Raw genomic sequence first — 10936 nt, forward strand, 5'->3', positions numbered from 1 at the left:
TTGTTGTTCTGTTTATGTTTTTATGTTTCATGTGGAACCTACTTGAGCAGGTCTCCCTTGAAAAAGAGATCAATGATCTCAATGGGATACACCTGGATAAATAAAAGTTTGAAATTAAATGAAATGTAATTACTCTTAGACTATTGCCCGTCTGACCTTTGACATTGGAAAAATATGCATCAATTATTGTAATTGATTTGGCCCCCTTGAAATCTGCTATTTTGATCTAAATAAATGTACAGCAAGGGGTCAATCGAGCATGAGCATACACACACATACACAAATAGATTTCACAAGTACGCTTTTTGAGGTTGGCCTTGCTGGTGTGATTAATAGTTTTCATTTCTTTGTGATAAATCTTGCACACTGTTTGCAGACGATAATTGATTTTAGCTCTAAGAATCAGCACTCGGATTTATGAACTGTTTTCCTAAGTGTATCTCTCATTGCTAGAGGGGTAATTTTAAGGCAAGATGATGTTCCTTCTTAGGGATGAGCCTCCCGGGCAACACTTCCTGTCACTTGTGTACAGATCCAGCACTAACAGAAACGTTCTAACTATAGCGTAAAAGGGCGTGACAAGATGACGTAATAAAAAGTGCCTCAAAGTAAGGAAAACAAAATGGAAACATGGAATTTAGTTGTTTTATTTGAGGAAGGTTACAGTCTGCATTGCACCCTCATCTGATGTTTTTGTCTCTTTGGAGGACGTTTGAGGGATGTGTGCATCATGTTTTATTTGCAATGCCTGTTGCCATTGTATTCTGTTTACATCAACTTTTCCAACTTAGCCACACAACCTTTTTTCTAATACTTTTGATTTGACTCAGCTGCTCTCTTGTTTTTCTCTTGCACTGATTATTTAGCGATTTACACTGTCATTATATTAAATTAGATTAGATTTTGTTTAATTCCATAACTTGATATTAAGCTTAGTGTTGGGTTTTAGGACACGTAGGAAGGTCAGGGTAAATGCATGCATGGTGTGTCAGGGTAAATGCATGCACAAACACAAGGCATCACCATTGCAGAATTTAGATGCTGAAAGGTCAGAGGTTAAAGCCAATTTCGACTTGCCATACAACAGATGTTGGAGAAGTAGCAGCACACAAAACAAATACATCTCCACATGCATGTTTTGGTCTTGTCCCATACATTTGAGACTAAGCATTTCTACTGACTGTCCTGTATTTATTTATTTTAACCCCCAAAAATAAAGCTGTATTCCCCACTGGGTGAAAGGGTATGGTCTTGGGCCATAAACACAGGTGCTTGCTGAAAGGCATTGTGGGTAGGGTATTCTGCAGTGAGGTGTTAGTATGTGTGGAATGCTCATAGGACTCAGTGTTGACCTGGGACACACAGATAGCGTGCTCACATGCAGCATATGGGGGACAGGACAGCTTCAGCAGCTTGACTATGTGGTACTCACCGGCAAATATAATGAAAAAACAAGAATTAATGTATGTGGTGTACTCTTGAGCAGGATTCTTAAATGCTTCTGTAAATGTACTGTACATGTTGGCACTCCTGGGGAGAGCAGTTAATGTACAGTCCATAGTCCCACATAGCCAATATATATAATGGTTAATATATATTCCACCCTTCACACATCGTTGCCATCATTAATGTCCAACCATGGCATGGTAGGCAACATATGCCAGCTATAATATTCATGCAATAAATGCAACTCCATCATATGAATTCAAAACTGGGACATGGAGTAACGTCTAGGGAAAGTTTGTTGGTTATATTTAGTTTGATTATATTTGATGAACACAAACATGGATTACATGATAGCTCATTCTAAATCAAAATCAAAGGATGTCAAATTAGTTAAAAGATGTAATACACTATTTATAAAATATGTTACTGAGAGAAATACGTTTACCACAAATACCTCTGAATAATGTCTCACATTGTAGGCTTTTCAGTTAAGTCCATGTACATCAGTTTGTCAGGTGTTGCTCATTATAACAAAAGAACAAGTTGAACAAAAACATTGTTGGGGAAACCATACCAAGAACAACTGTCTAAGCCAAAAACCCTCTCTGGCTCTCAGGTTCTGTAAATAGTTATAACCGTCCTCTTCTCAGTTAAAGTGCAATATCACCACCAAAACCAAACTATCTCTACGGTCGGACTCCGCTTCTCAGGAAGGAGTAACGACAGATGAACCCTTGTATTCATACAGAAGCAAACAAAGTTACAGAATGTCTTTACCACAGAAGATGTGTTATTTTTTACTATGTCAAGGTTACATATTCATATTTTAGCTTGTTATCTTTAATATATTTATTCATGTTTTTATATTCTTTCACAACTTTGGAATGAAATCAAAAATCTAAGTAAATATTGAGTTTCGCATTTCAGTGTTGGCCTGCATAGAGCAGCATTTGCCTGTCAACTATAAATGCAAAGCACAGACATTAGTTTTCATGAAAATGTGCGAGAAGGCTTGTATGTTTTAAAGATGGAAACTCATTGTCCATGCAACAATGAAAAAGTATTTGTTTTTATAATTTTTTACTTTAAGACTTCTTCTAAACCTGTAGAACATTGTATTCGTACATTTATTCACCTTACTCTTTTCAAACACAGACGGTGTTATTTATTTAGAGATCTACTTGTGTAAAAAAGATAAGAGATTGAAATATATTAAAACAGCAGATAAAAAAAAAATTCGCTTTACCAGGCTCCTGTTTGACTTCACTGTTTAGCTGTCTGTTTTTAGGACTTTACAATAAAACCTGCTTTTAAATGATTGTGTAGTGGAGCTTTGGTGAAACACATATATATAATAGTATAATAATAATATATATATATTAGACCACACACACTCTCACACACACATATGCAAACATGTTCCATATACAGTACGAGGGAGTTGAGTGTGACGGACCTCCTACGAGTTGACCTTTGAACCTCAGGAAAGTATGGATATTGCAGTTTATTTGCTCTGTCTTGGATGATTAAATACCCATCAAATATGCCTCTCTTCCATCGTTAAAAACTGGTAAAAAAAGAAATCCCAATATAAGATGAGCGTGAATGTAATCAAGTATTGCCTGCTACCTTTATCACTGAAAAACAATTTCTCTATATAGGATTTTGACATTTCCCTTTATTTGATTAGTTTTATTCTTCTTCTGAAGCTGGTTGAATAAGCAGAGTTAAAGGTAAGACCAGATGTATTTTTAAGAGCAAAAAAAGAAGCTGTTTGGCCGCTTGCCAGGGAGATGAAACCTTTTATTGTGTGTTTGAATAATGAGTGAATTTGGCTTGGAAAGGTTTACATGAGGTACTGATGCAGAATGAAAAAGAAAAATACACAGCACCTGGACAGGGAATGTGTCCACAAAACAGACAGCTAGCTCAGTCCAATGATCTCAGCCACCAGACAAGCTCTGGGCCTCGAACCAGACACTGACACGTAAAACAGAAGAGACAAACAGAGTTCAAAAAGTCTCTCTTAGTTTAAGAAACTAAAAACTAAAAACTGTCCTGAACCCAAAACAGAACCACAGTGTTTCCAATTGTGTGGCTGCTCAATGCACAACAGTGATTTCATAACTAAATTAACCAATTGGTTTGAAGATCTACTCATATTACCGAGCCGATTAACCTGTATTAACACGGTGACATTTAAACATTATAGCTAGGCAGTATATAAACAGTACAACTCAGAGCTTAAATCAACACTTACTGTATGTTCATTATTGATCTATTGGTTCTTTGTTTGTTTAAATCAAGAATAGTTTGGTCGATAAGATGTCAGAAAGGAGTACAAATTCCGAGGCTAGATCTCCAGATTGTTCATTTTATTCAACCAATGGAGTGAAAAAAAAGTCCACAAAGTTGCAAACATATTTAAATAACAGTGATATGGAACTGAGAAAAGCAGCAACTCCTCACGTTCAGGAAGCAGCAACCAGAGGATGTAAAAGACCGAAACAATTGAATGTCAGAATTGTCGCTCATTACCTACCAATGATTAATAGATTTAACAACGCTGCATGCCTGTTCGTGTGTGACAAGAATTACACACGTGGGTGTGTACATGTGTGTATGTGTGTGACATGTGGCACTGCCAACGCAGAAAAATAAGCATACACAACAGAAACACATTCCTCCTCAATCGGAGTAAACAGAGAGTCAGAGAAAAGGTCAGAGGTCATGTTGGACAGTCACATCCCTAACATGATCTGGAATTCAAACCAAACCCCTTTAGAAACCTCATATGCGTCTATGTTTGAATTGTTAAAAAAGGTTTAAGATACATTTCTGATCTTTTGAAAGTTATTTAGAGTAACATATTTACCTTGTATGTTGTGCATGAATAGAATAGAATCATTTATTGTCATTATACAGGTATACAATGAGATGAGTAGAGCGCTGATTTGTGTGTTTGTGTCCCTGAAGTGACTCTCTTTGGTATTTCTCTGCTGAAAAGGCAGCAGTGTGCACAACCCTGAAGGACAAACATAATTCATCTAAGCTGACAATATATACTAAAGGACAATCAGAGGTCAGAGAAGCAATGGAAGAAGGGAAGAGGAAGCAGAGTGATGGATTGAAGAGACGAGGGATTCTCTAAAGAGTAAGAAACGTTTACTAGTGTGATTAAACCAGCCTAAATGTACAGTACTGCTTCTTTCACAAATACTTAATTAATTTGAATTCTAAGGGGAGACACTATCGGTGAATAAGGTAAAGAAAAAAGGGATCACACTGAAATCTCCCCAGTTGATCACTTACATTAAAATACTTTTTTTTGTTTAAATATGTATCTTGAATGTATTAGTTAAACATGCAAATGGGGCCTTCTAATAATTGTTAATTTCATTTCTGTAAAATAATTTAAATAATTTTATATTTTTGTGAAGGAATAAAACAGTTTGGTACCACTTTACATTAAGACTACACTTATAAAGGGTTTCCAAATAGTTTGTAATTAATTAATTAATTAGGTTGTGAACACTTTATAAATCATTAATAAGCTTTTATAAGACATGAGATAAACAGGGCAAGTGTGACCGGTTGCTTGCCAAATAGTGAGCCTACATCTATCTGTACTGCTAAGCCTTATATTGGCTACTTAGCTTACTTCATCATCATCAAGCATCCTTGGTATCTGTTGCTCACTGAGTTGATTCTCGCTAAGTAGCCAATATAAGGCTTAGTCCTCTTGCCAAATAGTGAGCCTGTGTTGATGTATGGAAACTATGTTAGAACTGGTTTATAAATGGTTCTTAATGATTGTGTTTACAACCTAATTAATAACCTAATTATAAACCCTTTATGAATCCTTTATAAGGATAGTCTTATTGTAAAGTGGTACCAACTGTTTTATAAATCAGGGTATGATATACATGTATGTCAAACCCTTCTGTAAAAACCTTCATAGTGCAGCTCAATAACATATCAACACTATAATTCATCTTTCTAAATCATAATGTCTTCTTTGTGTTTTTGCAATGTTAAATGTTCCTCCTTGTTCAGATGTTTATTAATGTGTATTCCCAGTGAAGATAAGATCCTAGGCCAAATATCATCCATCACTTACAGTCACCCCTGGTTTGAAAGATCTGATTATTTTGTCTTCATGCTTGTTCCCAAAGCTCCCATTGAAAACGATAGCAAGTGAAAAGACAACCATCTGTTCTCCAGATCCAATTACGGCTCTATGTCTCCCATAAACGGTCTATTTGTGTGCGGAGGGATGTAGGAAGCTGTGATGTATGTACACATGTCGACTGTCCCACTGGAGGGTGCTGTGGTGAGGACAGACGCTGTGGTTAATGGTTATGCAGCAGAGGACCACCGGCCATGATCTCCCATAAGACCATGGACCGGATACTGGGACTGACTCATCAAGTCACACATGTTTATTTAATGGAAGAAGAAATATGGAACAAACCGGTAGCTTCCTTCCACATCTCTATGACCACGGACAACCACAAACCCTTAGATACTTAAACCGTACTCTTCCTCTGCCTAACTCTTTGATGATGGATGGAGGATGACACATAACTCAAATGCTCTTGTATATATACTCAGACGCATGCACACATACAAAGGTACATGCGTGGAAAAAACGGACTAATTCACATTCTCACACACACACACACACACACACACACACACACACACACACACACACACACACACACACACACACACACACACACACACACACACACTAGAATAAAGTCTGATGGGGAATAATTATTATGTGGATGGATCACACATTGTGTTCAGGTGGAACATATGTTTTTTGAATAGTTACACTAAATTGTTTTGGTATAATATTACATGGGTTTATCATGTGTGTTATATGTAATGTTTGATTGTTCAACTGCAGTAAGAAACAATCCTTGTGGTAAAAGGATGAGTAAAAGGTTGCATAGTCTGAAACTAGTATTGTACCTGTACCTTATATATTGTACTAACTCTGAGCACTGTATTTCAGCCTTTTTACCTCTAAACCAAAGCATAATTCAAATACCTTACAACCAGAAATGTAACACATATGAATATAAACAGATGTATGTTTTTCACATAATGTAGATATGACCAAAACTTCTAGACCGACAGTTAAAAGTATCAAGATCACCGCAGCAGAATAAGAGATATGGTCTTTTTTATTCAACACATATCTGACCTTTGTCAAAACCTGGGGCCTACATTAACCACAATGCAACTTGCTAGTAGCAGCTGATGCATCTTTAAACTGCTGACGTCAAGCAGAAATGAGGACAGGCAACATATATCTTCTTTCAAACTCCACAAATCGAACGTTTTTTTCAAACCCAACCAATGCTGACTCAAGTCAAAATTCAATTCAAATTCAATTCAAAAGCTTTTATTGTCATTGTTCAGAATACAACGAGATTCACAGTCACTGCTCCAGCGAGTGCTTTGAAAACAGACATATTAAAAACACAGATTAAAAGGTCTGACAGTTTCGAAGTGCACACAGCTTCGGATGGTCCGATTAATAAATAAATAAGTGAATAAAATAGAATTATGATAAAAATATATATGATAAATATTACAGTGTATACATAGAGACAGATCGTGATTATTGCACAGTGGGGATATGGGGAGTTATTTTTGTGTATTTAATGTCCAAATGGCCCATGGGAAGAAACTGTTTGTGAATCTGGAGGTGCGGGCTTTCAGTGAACGGTAGCGCCGGCCCGAGGGCAGCAGGTCGAACAAGATGACGGGCTGGGTGGGAGGAGTCCTTCATGATGGAACTGGTCCCCCTTGAGGCAGCGAGAGCTGGTGATGTCTTCCAGGGAGGGCAGAGGGCAGCCAATAATCCAAGTGAGATATTTAGAGCAATTGATTACATATTAGACAGTTTCTTCTCGAGCAACAAAGGGTGTTATAATGTATTTGTTGTTACCTATGCAGAAGTATGAATCTCCCTTAAGCAACAACTCTAAAACAACCACCATAATCTCAAAGCTACAATCACACAATCTAATTCAAACTAGTCATTTATCACATTTTCAATATAAAGGCTCTTAATCTGACCTGTAAACCTGAAAGGTTTTCAAATTAACTTATTAAATAACTAACAAACATGTCTGTAGAGTTGTTCTCCTCAACCTGCTGCCACTGGAGAGAGACACTGTCACTTTGGGCTTTAATCTATGAGACAGAAGCCTTGGGACATTTTCCATTTTTGGGATATTTCTGGTGTGAAAATAGAAAGCTTGGGGTAAATAAAGATGGATTGACAGGTGACTGTTTTGCACTTATCTGTGCCCCATACTGACTCCCAGTGGAGATAATATTTAGTGCAACATTTTTACTCCCAGTAACAGAACAGATTATCTGTAAAAACACCTACAAGACGATATTCAATCTCATAGCAATGCAAAGCCCCCCCAGACTGGATCACCATGGAAACAGTTGACCTGTAGTTACTCTCAGGACCTTGGCTGAATTCTTTAAAGTCCGATCATCTCTTTACAACCGAGTGCCCCAGAATACCAATCAGGTTTCCCCTGCATCTGTTGACCTTCTCAAGCTGACCAGTCAAGAGCAGCTCCATGCTGAGACTTCAAACATTTGCAGGAAATTCCATTAATTTCCCTCAACAGCAGATCAATAAACTTCTATAACCTTGTGCCCTTTGATCTTTTGTTTATGGCCTTCAAAAGGTAGTCATTACGAGTGAACCTATAACCAAACAAGAGATTGACTCTTTAACTGTTCTATTTGCAGCTCATAAAAGGGTTTATTTTTCAGTCAGAATACGTTGGAGTTAAATGGTCAAGTCAAAGAGCAACATTGATTTACTTTCAAAAAGACGAGTCCAACAAATACGAGAGGGAAGTGAATACTCCTGTGATATAATATCTATGAAATGCATTGTATAGGGGTGTGCAGAACAATACTTGAAGTATTAAAACTACGAATACAAAGAATTGTTTTGAGTATTGTAAACATGATGAATACATAACTTTTATCTGCTATTAATGCATATGGACAGTCTTCATAGGGTTGGTATACTGTAACAATGCTATTTCTATTCAGCAGTATTAATGGCTCACTCCTGTACATGATAGTATTTAATTCCCTTTTAAAGAGGAAGCCATGTTGTGATTGGTCCACCGCTCGGAGATGTCCCGCCCCTCACGTGCAATGTGTTGGAGCACTAGGCAATAGAAGCTATAGTGTTACATACTGTTGTCACTATGTTACTGAAGTAAACAAAGGAGTCCACTAGAGGCGTTTCGAGCAGGGGGGAGAGTGTGGTGGAGAAATGTTGGGATTTTAGCCTTTGCAGATTTACATGCACAAAACCCTATATAACACACCATAGGAAAAGGAAACCACAAAAGGAATAATATGCCCCCTTTAATAATAACTGTTGGGATCAAAATTGCCATTGCAGTCATTTTTACCCTACAGTGCAGGGTGCTTTGGTTGTGCCTTTTGTTTCTTGCATTGTTCACTGAGTTGATAGTGGAAAGCAAGTACAGACTGGACCCAGGCATGTGATGACTAAACTCTCACTAATTGACTCTTTCTCCAAAAGACCGTTCCAAGTCTTTATCAAATCATCTCCCATGGGAAATGAGAGAAAGAAAATCTATCAATACTCAACTAACTGTCACTATCAAACTCACACACAGTGCGGTGTCAAGCTGTGAGCATGAATTATGAGTACCACTCTTTTCAGATAATATATGGTACGGGGAATAATTTTATATTCCATAAAATGTCTAGTGTGAGACAATGAGGGAGTGTTAGATCCTGCCACAAGCAACAGCAAAACATCCATCTGTTGCCAGCATGTTATAATACTCTGTGACCACCGAGTGGCACAATCTAGTTTCTAGTTGAGGTCCTTTCTTACAGAATATATGCTTTCCAGCAGAGGTCCTCACAGTGACAGTATATCACAGTCTGTATAATGACAACCACTGTTTATTATTTTGCCAGTATCATAAAATAAACCAGTTTAGAAATCCCCAGCGTAGTTTCAAAACAAATATTAGTCTTCTTTATACATGCAAAACCTCAAGAGCTGAACATATGATAATGAACATTATACGTGAAAGAATAATTTATGTGGCGATCTTGAATTGAAAAGCAATAGACTGTTCAGGTGTTGAATACAAATAGTTCAAGCATAATGCTTATAAAATATAATGGTGAAATATGTATCTTATATGGTACTGAAATAACCCTCCATTTCTGTCTATTGTCACCTTCAATCATAATGTGCAAGCCCAGTTTGTCACCATTTTTTAAAAACAGGTACAAGTGAAAAGTAAATGTACATTTTGTTGTTTACAAATACAACATTGGCATCTTTGGAAACTCAAACAATGAGGAAGCAAGCAAATGTCCACAAAGCACAAACTATCTTTCGAAATATACAACTCGCTTTAGGGATATTCCACTGGATTCCATTAGATTTTACATGTTTTATATATATTTTTCCAAACCTACATAATAGTATGTTATCTATATCTGACTTTTATGGGAACTTGTAAGAATGCCCCTCAGGGGGAGGGCATCTGGATAAGCCTGCCGCTGTGAATATATTGGAGTTCCCCTTGTGCCCTTGTGCAAATGTGTCATACAAATACAGATAGGGGATGTAACAACAGCCAAAGGGTGTGTATGGGAGAGACTGTTGGAGTGGACCATTTCAGCATGAGTGCCTGTTTGGCTGCATCTCTTAGAACATTACACTTTCTAACACCCTCATGGACATCTGCCTACAGTCAGCACACACACACACACACACACACACACACACACACACACACACACACACACACACACACACACACACACACACACACACACACACACACACACACACACACACACACACACACACACACACGCACACACACACACGCAATGAAAACTCAGAATCATCCAATATATTAATCACAGGCTACAGGCTAAAAACTGTGTTTGTTGCTACATGTTACTATTGGTTACTCTTGGCAGTTAAAGCTCGTTGTTAAGTGAGGGTGTTCTGCAGAACAATAATAAGTGTCTTCACATGAATGTACTGCTTCACTGTTCAGGAATATGTTGCTAAGCCTTTGTTGTTTCACAAAGGCATTACTCAGACAAACTTATTTATGCACATTCTTATTGAAATAACTTCAGTATGTATTAGGGCAGTCTTTAACATCCCAGTATTTGTGGATTCTCTCGTGACAGATTTGGGTGTGCAGCTGAAAGGAAAACACATTAAAGAAATAATAAAGAGAGGGTGGGACAATAAGTGCATAGTTCACACGTATTTTTATAATACAGCGGAGTTCCACGAACACAGGAGTCATTACATAAGTCCCAGTGAATAATCAACAACAATGGTTAGGTTGATAATTGCTTTGTTATTCATCAGAGACAGAAAGTATGAATGAATGTTTATTCAAGAATTGTT

This window comes from Notothenia rossii (assembly GCF_949606895.1).
Source record: "Notothenia rossii genome assembly, chromosome: 2".
Taxonomy (NCBI): domain Eukaryota; kingdom Metazoa; phylum Chordata; class Actinopteri; order Perciformes; family Nototheniidae; genus Notothenia; species Notothenia rossii.